The following is a 12,316-nucleotide window of genomic DNA, read 5'->3' as shown; positions in this document are numbered from 1 at the left end:
TCAAATCTGGAGTAATGAATTCCACAGGCCCACCACTCTCTGGCTAAAGAAATGTCTCCTCATTTCCATTCTAAATTGACCCCCTCTAATTCGAAGGCTGTGCCCACAGGTCCTAGTCTCCCCCACTAACTGAAACAACTTCCCAGCGTCCACCCTTTCTAAGGCATGCATTACCTTGTAAGTTTCTATTAGATCTCCCCTCAACCTTCTAAACTCTAATGAATACAATCTCAGGATCCTCAGCCATCCATCGTATGCTAGGCCTACCATTCCAGGGATCATCCATGTCTGATGCCCTTATCGACATGGCCTACATGTGATTCTTGGCCCACAAAAATATGGTTGACTCTTAATTGTTCTCCTCTTGTCTATTAAGGATGGGTAATAAATGTTGGCCCAGCAGCAACAGCCATATCCTGTGAATTAATATGGAAATCTGGTACATAAAGATGTCGCAATCTTCATGAGGTTTCCTGAAATAGAACACAGCAGACGACAACAGCTACTGCAAGGTAAAGGCTGGAAACAAAGAAAAGTGGTTCCAGAGAAAGCAATATTCCAAGTAACAAAAAAGTATAATGCAACTGTAAACTGTCAGGGTATGAACAGCCTCCACTGTTTGAGTCTGAACTACTTGAGCAGCGGAAGTGATACCACCAAGGGGAAAACACGGCGTGGCTTTGACAGTTTCACTGCCGACTGCAGTTGTTGCATTCTCCACGCATGAACGAATTGCAACGAGAGTTGAGCACAAGAATTAGATGTAATAGACCATATGGTTTAATGAGCGTCAGCTGCCATCCAACGGATTTCAACTTCGCTTTCCCACCTGCTGCCCTTATATCTCAATTCCAAGACCCGAAAGATCTTTTCCAGCCTTAAATATATTTAATAATGGAGTATCAATAAGCAGCAGGGGTAGAGAATCCCAAAGCTTTACAATCCTTTCAGTAAATTAATTTTTCATCTTAATCCTAAAAAAAAATCAGCCCCTTATTCTTGCAGTCTGTTCTCATGGTTTACGTTCCCTGACCAGAAGAAATATTCTGCCCGAACTACCCTATCAAGCCTATTCAGAATCTTGTATGCGTGAATGAGATAAACTCTCTAGATTACAAGCCAAAAACTCTTCATCTAGGGACCAATTTAGTGGAGTAGATTGTTTCATGGAATACAAGTTTCACTGGCTAAACCAGCATTCACTGTCAATCCCTGCCCTAATGTCACACTCTGTCTCTGCCTGCAAGTCACAAGGATACTAGAGTATTGTAGGGAAATTTATAATAAAATGTGATCTGTTAAATGTCTAAGTCATGGTAGACTGTGGAAAATAAATATATAACATTGCCTTTAAAGTAACAAAAATGTCCCATGATTTTTCCTAGAAACATTACTATAAAAACTATCACACTGAGCCACATAAGGAGATTTTAGGTCAGGTGGCTAAAACTTGATTGAACAGGTTTGAAGAGGTGCTCTGAAATGCACAGATGGAGGGATACATACATGAAATTACAGAATTAGGAACCAAGGCAATAAAGATATGCTACCCAGCACTGAAGCAATTACAACTGGAAATGATGCTAAAGAGCACAGAACAGGTGGTTTGATCAACTGAGCATGTGGCTCAAGAGGGACAGCATAAAAGAACCGATGGCAAGGGAGGGAGTGTATTGGTGTGCCGAGACCGCAACTATTTATCATGTATATGAAAAACTTGAAGGAAAGAAGCACATGTACTTCAGCCAAATTTTCAGACACAAAAATAAGTAGAAAGGCAAGTTGTGAGAGAGAGATAAGGAGGCGGAGACGGAGACGGAGAGATTACAGATAGATTTTAGTAAGTTAAGTGGACAAAAAGCTGGCACATCGAGTAGAACGAGGGACACTGCAAAGTTGTTTATTTTAGAAGGAAGAAAAAAAAGAACAAAATATTATCTAAATGGAGGAAAATAGCAGAAAGCTGCAACACAAGGGACACATGGAACACAGCCAGCCAGTACATAGATAACCAGGAACGCAAATGGAATGCTGGCCCTTATTTCAAGGGAGGTGGAGTTTAAGAGTAGGCAAGTCTGCTCCGTGAGTAGTTTTGGTCCTTTTGTTTAAGGAAACACATTACATTATTGGAGGCTGTTCAAAGAAAGTGATCTCATTGAAACATACAGGATTTTCAAGGGCTTGACAGGGTAAATGTTGAGAACAGGTTTCCCCTCATGGTAGAGTTTAAGACCATTAGACATGATCTCAAAATGAACCAACTTAATGTTGAAACAGGAAGAATTTATTCTCTCAGAAAATTGACTGTCTATGGAACTCCTCGCACAGACAGCTGTAGGGGAAGAGTCCATGCATATATTTAAGGCCAAGTTAGACAGATCCTCGATTGGTCGTGGAATCAAGAGTTACGAGGAAAGGACAGAAGAGTGGATGTGAGGAACATTGGATCAGCCATAATCCTATTGAATTGCAAAGCAAGTTCAAGAGGCTGAATGGTCTACTCGTGTTCCTTATGATCTAATCAGATTTCTGAGGCACTAGGACTTGATCTGGGGCAAGTGGGACCTGTTAATAGAACTGGGGCCGAGATCCTCATGAGAAGTTTTGTTTGTGCTGTTGAAGACCGTTTCGCAACCAGCTTGAGGGGAGAATGGAAATCTGAAGGGTAGCTCAAATTGAATTAAGATGGTACCACGAACCAGAAAAATAGCTAGCAAAATTAGATAACAGGTGAAACAAGGAGAGCATTAACTCAAGTCAACTCAATGTGGGACAAAGTTAAGGGCAATTAACCTGAAAGTCTACCATTTGTGAATGCTGCGTACAATTTGAAAGGAACAATTAGAAGTCTTGGAACTGAATATTCAACGTTTAGGAAGAACCATCACGGAGGACAAGCAGGTGGTGTTGTACTGACAATAAAGGGATGAGATCAATACATTAACAAGGGAGAATCAAGCTTGGAATCTGTTTGGGAGAATCTAAGAAATGGCAAAGACCGATAAAACACCGTTTGCCTTTAAGTCACTAATATTAATCAGTAGTAATTGTGTGGTGTATGGTATTTATCAGAGCTGAAAAATATGTAGCGTAGGTAATAATCACGGGTGACTTAAATCTGCATATGGACTGGATAAACCGAATGAGCACAAAAGCTATGGAAGAGCAGTCTCTGAAGTATGTTCAGTACTATTTTTTGAGGCAAAATGTTGGAGAATGAACAGGATATATTAGATCTAGTATTATGCAACAAGCAAGTGGCTATTAATCTTGTTATAAAAGAATGTTTATGGATGAGTGACCACAATTTAATACTTTCGTTCCAAACGTAAAATTGGGAGAGTTAGCTCAAGAAGAAACCAGGGTGGTAAATTTGAACTGAATGTTTAAAGGTATTAAGAGTTATTTTATTGAGTTGGATTGGGGAAATGCACTAAAAGGGTCTAACAGTGCACAGATAATAGATAGTCTATTCAGAACTATTATTTAGTTTACAGCAAACATCCACCCACACATACAGAAAAGAGTCAACCATGGCTAACAAAAGACATTAGCATTAGATAAAATCAAAAGAAGAAAGCCAATAAAAAAAAATGCTACAAAAAGGTAATGAAACTGTGTGTTGGGAGGATTTTAGAAAAAGACAAAGAAAGAGAATAGTATATGAACGCAAAATAGCAAAAGAAAAGTTGCAAAAACTTCAGCTCTCCACATTTATTTAAAAGGGGGCAGAGGTTTAACATGGTTGAGATGTACAAGGTAATGAGAGGCATGGATAGAGTCGATAGCCAGAGACTTTTCCCCAGGGCAGGATTGACTGCCACGAGGGGTCATAGTTTTAAGGTGTTAGGAGGAAGGTATAGAGGAGACGTCAGAGGGAGGTTCTTCACCCAGAGAGTTGTGAGCGCATGGAATAGTTTGCCAGTGGTAGTCGTGGAAGCAGAGTCATTAGTGACATTTAAGTGACTGCTGGACATGCACATGGATAGCAGTGAATTGAGGGGAATGTAGGTTAGGTTATTTTATTTTTGGATTAGGATTATTCCACGGCACAACATCGGGCCTGTACTGTGCTGTACTTTTCCATGTTCTATATTCTATGGTTGTTTACTGTCAAGAAAAGTAACTGGGGGTTATTGTAGAATCTCTAAGTTGCCCATCAAGTTTGCACCAATCTTCCACTAAGTTCCCACCTAGGCTCAGCCTCCATTCTATTCCCATAAGCCCACATTTACTATGACTAATCTACCTAGCCTGCAAATCTGTGGGCATTACAGGGCAACTTAGCATGACCAATTCACCTAACCAGCACATCTTTAGACTGTTGGGTGGAAACCGGAGCAACCAGTGGAAACCCATACAGACACAGGGAAAACATACAAACTCCATACAGTGGAGGCTGGAATCGAACCCAGGTCCCCTGACTTTGAGGCAATAGTACAAATTGCTGAGCCATCATGGCACCCAATTTTTTGTGTATTTCAGGATGATTCTGGAATAGTTTGCAGCATTAACAAATTAGTGGAGATGGAGATAGAGATAAGAATCACACAGCATGATAAATTATTCAGTGCTTCTCTCCGTGAGCCTCTGCAATGAAGAAACTGGTGATAACTTTTCTTTTACTGTATCTGGGAGGGTTAGTACAGAACAATGATTTTAAAAGAGGCAACCGGGATTGAACAAGACAAGATGCTCAAAGAAGGACAAAGTGCCAGATGACTCCGGATCCGTTCAAAGTGTGGTCTTGTGATAAATGCCACACTTCTACCATGACATTCTGAACAGAGCAAATGGTTGTAGCAATAGACTGGCAGGAGGTTCATTAATGGAATTTGTCACTGCTCAACGTGGTTACCTTGAAAGCAAAAATATAGATGAAATTGTACATAATTAAGTTCTTAAATTGCAATGACCTTGTTAATAAGCGATCAGACATCCTGGAGGCCCACATACTGACTCTCACTGGGTCATCTCTTCCCATTGCTCAATGGGATTAGCAGATGGAAGGTCAAGATGGATGGCAGGTGGATGCAAGGTTAGTATATCATGGGCTTTCAGAAACAAAAACAGACATTGCTGGAAAAATTCTGTGGTGGGAAAACAGAGTTAACATTTTGGGTCCAACGGCCCTTCTTCCGAACACTGGTATGGACTTGAGCAAACTGCTTAAAAGATTGACAAAATTCAATTTAGGGTTGTTGTATCAGTAGTATTATTGCTAGACAGTACAAAGGTGTGTGTCCATACCACGGAAAATTTAAAGACAAGTACAAGGCATAAACAGCTTCTGCAGAACAAAGCTAGAAGCTGCAATCAAGTTTCAGTTGATGACAGTCATATCGGCATAAGGACAGCTCAGTTTGATGATAGCCTGAAAACTATCATACTGCTGGAAGGAGATATCTGACTGAACAGTTCAAGTAGGCAGACCTTTTAAGGTTCATTAAGAAAAAAGTCACTGATATGCTGGTATCGGTGCATCTCTGGGATGCAGTAAAAGTTTATGATAGGCATATAGGAAAAGACGTAGAACGCTGGCAATTTCGAGGTTGTAGACTTAGTCGTCAAGACGGTGTATGTGACTGCAGACGCTTCATCACCTGCGAGGTAACATCATCAATATGCTTTCGAAGCGCTGGTATTCTGTCCCGCTTATCATTTGTAAGCCTCTGTTTGCTGGGGTGGTTGGCATCACTTCCAGCTCTGTTATTCAGTGGTTTGTATATTCCGTCCAGTTCAATGTAATTTTTTGATGCAGTTCCAGTCTGGTCTGGTCTGGTCTTAATACACACAGACAAAGAAGGATGCAAATTTGACTGGGACAACACATCCCTATTAGCACAAGCCAAACAGACACATGCCAAGAATTCCTGGAGGCCTGGTATTCCAACCAGAACTCCATCAAACACATGGAACTGGACCCGATATACAAACCACTGAAAAACGGAGCCGGAAGTGATGCCAACCACCCCAGCAAACTTAGGCATGTAAATAGCAAGTGAGACAGAACACCAACACCTCACTGGAGGCGCACAGACAATGTTACCTAGAAGGATGATGAAACATCTGGCTCAGTGAGCAAGTCTACAACCTCATCCATAACTTGATATGCAAGTCTTTTCAAACGCTGGTAACTTTATTAATTGAGTAATAAATTAAAGAATTGAGATAGGAGTGACACTTCATTGAGTTGATTGTGATATTGCTGGTAAAAGGGTTAATTTTACTTTTGGCAGTTAGAATCTTTCAAATTGTCTTATTTATATAGCTCTATTTTATTTTGGTAATAAGTACATATTCTTCTGATAAAAATACGTTATCAGCCTCATGTTAAGTATGGTCAGTGACTAAAAAAATTTGCATGAAATAAGACTGAACTACCACGTCAAATTTTATTCTTGGATCTGACTTGGCCAGTATTGCCACAGCTGAAATTGTAATATTAAAGAAGTTTATGGTGTTGTAATGTGGAATTTGAGAAGTATTACTAATAGAAAAGTAGAATTTTAAATTGGGAGTCAGACTTATGGGACTTTTAAATGTTTTAGATATCAAGCAAAGTAGGTCTGGAATAACTTTAAACCTACAATCCTATTTAGAGAGTTACTTCCATTCTAGATCACCAGAGAATATGTAATATCTAAACAGGAGATAGAGTAAAGCAAAGTCTGATTGGTCAGTGGAGTTGTTTGGAACTCAAGACTTGACCAGAATCAAGTTTTAACTGCCATTACTGAAAACAAAGAATATTTTAAGATGTAGAAAACAGTAGAATTAAATCAAAATACATACTTAAAATTCCATCCTGAGGTGGCCCAAAGGAAACAAAATTAGTCATTGTTAGCAATGTTTCAACTACTAATTTTCCTAATGGATATTTTAAGCACAGCTGGTTTCAGTATATTCTGCAGTGAAAATGGGAAATGCTATAATACTTGAACTTGAAGGGCTTAAAATAAAGGTTTTCATAATTAATCGAGGTATTGAAACTCTGATTCTTCTGGGAATCATGGATACTGGATTTTATTTATCAAACATTTTGTGCGATTCTGTATAACAAGGGTATAATAAAAACCAATACTCTATTTTTTATTTCAAACTTCAAGTATCTATAATGTTTAAAATCAAAGTACTGCAGTTGAAAATCTGAGATTTTGTAGGTCAAGTTTAATTCAATTCTGAAGTGTCAATGCCTTCGCTCTACAAAGTAGTCTGCACTGCTAAGTATTTTCAGTTTTAGTGTCGCAGTATTTGACATCTTTCTCCCACAATTTGAAATCATTTGGATATTCTAATTTCTCTCTTTTTGTCAGTCTTTCACCAAAAGAGCAATTCAACTCCATCACTCCCTTTTGAGGAGCACATTATTCAATTTTTATTTGTCCCTGCAGTGTGAAACTAAAAGATCTGTTAATTAGCAATATTAGAGTAGATGCACTCTCAGGTTTAATCTGATTTTCAGAGATAGCATTCTTGCCTGCCATGAGTTCTTACACAACACCATCATTTTCTCACACTATCCCCATGTTCCTTGATGCCTTTATTATTGAAAGTTAACCTGCTGAAATACAGAAAATGGTACAGGAAACCCTGAGGTAAGCTTTGAGCAAAACCAAACAAAGTTCCATTAGTGGCAAATACTTGAACAATTACAGAGAACAACAGTTCAGCTTCCAAGGATAGTCTGCAGAAGAAATTTGAGCATAAACATAAACGTCAAAAGAAAGAATATGCTGCTTGGGAGTAGTAAAGGGCAATGCTCTACCATTCTAAGCTTTTCTGTTCTGGCATCTAGTTTAGTTTAAAAAGCCTTCTATTCTTTCTCATGACAGACATGTCCAAGACAGAGGGTATAGTTTAAGGTAAGTGGCTTGGAGCAGATCTATGGAAGTTTTTTTTCAGCCAGAGGGTGGTAGCTACATGGAACATGCTGCCCGAGGGTGGTGGAAGTAAAAACTCTCAATATTTAAGCAGCATCAGAATGAGGACTTAAAGTGCCAAAGTATAGTAGGCTATGGACCAAGTGCAGGTTTAAAATGGACTTCGTGTAGATTGGTGTTTGCTGGCCAGAACAGACATAGTGGGTCAAAGGGTCCATTTTTGTGCTGTATGATGTTCTCTCTAAAAAGAAATGTTTAGTTGTACAATACAGTGCACCGATTTTAGTTGTAGAGGAAGAAAAACCAAAGGCTTTTTAAAAAGTATACTGGATGCCATAACAAATTTTAGAATGGTACAGTATGGACCTTTACTATTCAAATGGCCTAATCTTTCTTTTGAATTTTATGTTTATGCTCAAAACTCCTCTTCTGCTAACAATCCTTAGAACCTGAGCCATTGTTCATCACAATGCAAGCCTATGGAGTTTCCAACATTGAGAAGAGACAGATTTTAATACAGATTGGGCAAATAATGTATAGTGTGCAGCAGCAAAATTTTTGTTTCTAACAAGATAGTATATAAATACTCTGACAACTTAAACCCCAGGAAGCAGTATTAAAATTAGCTTAATAGTGAAATTTTCAGGATTCCTGACTGACTCCACCATGTTCCCATCCCTACCTCAGTGTAGTTCTATATGAGAACATATTTTGCTGCATGCTTAAAATACTGAAAACTTGAATCAAAGCATGTTACCTGAAATACATTTTTTAGGTTTTACATTTGAATGTTTAAAGCACAAGTACCCAACCTATAGCTAATATTCACATTAATGTTAACTATAACCAGCTACATATGAATAAAAGGAGAAGTCAACAACTTTGCTCACAAGCCTGCCAGTAAATAAGATCAAGGTTGATGTGATTGCAACTTCAATTCCATGTTCTCGCTGAACTGATAATCTTTCACCCCTCTGCTTGTCAATAATCTCCCCAAATTTCGTTATTTTTAGAAAGAGTTCCAAAGATTTGCAGCCCTCAGAAAAAATGAACAGCATTATCTCCATTCTAAAAATGCGAACACCTGCATTTAAACTGTTACCCTTCCATAAATGGAAGCATCCATTCGTCCTGTTAAGAAAGGCCATTCAGATTCTTATGCTTCAATCAAATCACCTCAACTAAACTTGGATAGAAACAAGCCTAGCCTGACCAACCTTTCCCCATAAGACAAGCCACTTATTCAAGTTATCAAACAATTAAAACTTTGAATTTGCTCTTATACATTCACATCCTTCCTTAAATAGGGAAATCAAAACAGTACACAGCACTACAGATAACATTTATTGTTTTATACTGAATTTATTGTTGCAATTTAAAGCAGTGTTATTTTCCTTCAAGACAGATGCATGGTAGACACAAATATACAATCCTTATTTACTTTCTATTCCGCTGCTTAGTTTGGTATTTTTGATCATTCTGCACCCCCATTTACATTGCCTTTGTATTTTGACTCATGATGATTAACTTGTACAGAAAGTAACAGCATGTAACAATATATTTATCAAGCATCTCTAATGTAATGAAATAGCTGAAGACACTTCACTCCCTGGAGCATTATACAACACAGCATGACACAAAGCTACGTAACGGAACACGTTAGGTCACTTGATCAACAACTTGGTCAAAGAGGGAGGCTTTAATAAGCACCTAAAAAGGAGGAAGGCCAAGTGAAGAGGCATAGAAATGTAAGCAAGGAATTCCAGAGCTTTGGGCCCAGGCAACTTAACACATTTCCACTAAATATGGAAGGCAAATAAAACGCCAGAAATAGAGTAAAAATGTCTTGGAGGGCTGTGCACTGAAACAGCTTGCAGATTTAGGGAGTGACAAGGTCAACTTAAAAATATGAGTCTGAGAATTTTCTGAGTCTGAGTAAGAGCATGGCTTGACAGAGAACCTATTTAGGTCAGTAAGTACGAGAGTGAGGGGTAACGATGCTGACCACACATTGAGATACAGAGCAGAATTTTGAATAAACCCAAACCTTGAGGTAAAATGCGGGTGGGCAGTCAAATGTATGACAGAAAGGCTGAATTTACAGATACATAAGGTGTGGATGAGAGTTTCAGCAGTTGAGCTGAGACAGAGTGAAGGCAGGTAACATCTTGAAAACCGATTTAAATGATGCCATCAATACATTCAGAAGCACGTTTTGGGGTCAAATCTGTCACCATAATTGAAAATAAATTGGTTTGCTAAAAAGGTACGAATGGAGTTAGCAGCTCGGGAACAAAATTTCGAGCAGGAACTAAAGACAATGACTTGTCTTCCTAATACAGTTGAAAGAATTTAAAAAAATTTAAAAACTCAAAAAAATGTAGATATGGATTTTCTTTGTCCACTATTCTGTTAAAATACTATACACTGTAACAGATGCGGGGTGGGGGGTGGTGAAGCAAACTTTGTTCTCAAATAGAACTCTATGGACTTAAAAACAGATTCTGTTAAAAGGTTCTCATTTTAAACAGACTAAAAGATGTGACAAGCTTCCATCATGTCAGCAGCTATCAACATTTTCATATAAGACAAAACAAATTGTTGAAGAAATTCTGATGGAACATTATTGGATTCAAATTGCAAACTGTTTCGCACTCTACAGATACTGCCAGGTCTGCTGACTTTCTGTAGCAATTTGTTTTTGTTTCAGATCTCCAGCCTCCATGGTTCTTTAAAGAAATAAAAAGAAATGAGCCTTTACCCAGCAAGGAGGGGAGATGGAAATCTGGACTTGAGGGTCAATAAAACCCATCATGTGGACTGGTGTCAGCAATAGTAAACATGAGCTTGCACTTTTGTTTTCCATTTCGATCCCAGTTGGTGATGTCACATGTTTTAGAAGTCATAAGCACCAAAATAAATTTTTTTTCTCCTCACTCACTTAAAAGGGTCGAAAGATGCTGTTACCCAACCATGACTGATTAACTAAATCATCAATCTGAACCTTGGACATTATACTCTCCAAAAGTTTATATAACATGCTGTAAATTCACTGACTTAAAGAGCTAAAAATCTAACACATTCTAAAATGGAAGAAAATCTTACCCAATGGTGCTCATGAATGAAATACAGATTAAAGTTAAGAAGTGTGAGGATTTTCGCAGCATCACAGATTATTTACTCATGGAATCACAGGAACTTTGTGAACGTGAAAGACCATTAAGACTCATAGAAAGAACTTGACAGTTTGATCTATAGATTTAATCAGGCAAAATGTAAAATATAACATTTCAATGTAAACATAAAACTGCTGATTACATTCTGCACCACAAGTTGGGAAAATACATATTCAATATGCTATAATCTGATAAGTGATAATGTTTATGACATACAAAATCCAACCTTCTGGTTATGAAAAAAGCTTTCAGTGCTTTTGTACAGTAACTGTCAAGAATAAACATTAATCTGTAAATCTCAAATTCTGATTTGAACAAAACCAGTCACATTTAATTCTTGCTGCATTACAGCCCCAAAATATACCAGGGGACAAAACGGCTACCCAGTGCAAGACAGTACTTGGCATCACACCCCTCAAGGAGCCAGATTCAATGTAAAACCTTTGCTTAATTAGCTGATAACAAGCCAGGACATAAGCTTAACTCATAGATTTGACTTCAACAACCCAAGATTTGGCGTGGAAGCTGGAAATAAGCTATACAGGTCCAATGGCAATCCCTACTCTTCGAAACTTTCTGCAAAAAAAGATATTCAGACAGGCATTAGTGAAAAATGGTACTGGCTGAGTTTTGATGATGCCTACACAGAACGGTTAGATGCATCAAGAATGTCCACAGAAGCCAGGTAAGACAAGCAGTATTGTCTTAATGAAATATCTATGTGTCATGTTACTCATCATTATTACACCAAGCTGGCATTATGATATATTAATACAAGTTTACCAATGGACTATTTCTAACCAAAATTGATCAAATCGTCCTTCAAATTATTGCTTATAAATATTTTAAACAACACTTTAAAAAGTTTTATTTTAAAAACATCTTATTTGCATTGCAAAATATTTTGTTTAAAATAGACAAAAAAAACTTATAACTGTATGTCTTCAACATTTCTACAGAAAACAGAGGACGCGGTATCTGTCAGGAGAAAGGGGCGTGGTCCTAATAAAGCCGGAGTCATACAGCAGTCCTTCAAAAGAATATTTTTTTCCCCCAGAAAACCAGGATTAATCCCAACATTCAGAGTCGATTCACATATTAAATATGGTTAACAGAATGGCAACATTAATAGTCACCGCTAATTGCACTACATCGAATTACTAGGCAACCTCCAGTTTATGCCTTATCAACTTGTAAACACATACCACGTGTTAATATAAATTCCGCATTTATCCATGATACAAAACAAATAACACG

The 12,316-nt window shown here is 38.0% G+C and overlaps 1 protein-coding gene across 3 annotated transcripts in view; it reads right to left on the bottom strand.

Moving 5' to 3' along the window:
• Positions 1-12,316, bottom strand: part of crebrf (creb3 regulatory factor) — a 59,805-nt gene that overhangs the window by 46,724 nt on the left and 765 nt on the right. The window lies entirely within an intron of this gene.

This window comes from Stegostoma tigrinum, chromosome 13 (assembly GCF_030684315.1).
Source record: "Stegostoma tigrinum isolate sSteTig4 chromosome 13, sSteTig4.hap1, whole genome shotgun sequence".
NCBI classification, from domain to species: Eukaryota; Metazoa; Chordata; class Chondrichthyes; order Orectolobiformes; family Stegostomatidae; genus Stegostoma; species Stegostoma tigrinum.
The sequence above is the reverse complement of the archived record's forward strand: the minus strand, read 5'-3'. Positions and strand labels throughout refer to the sequence as shown.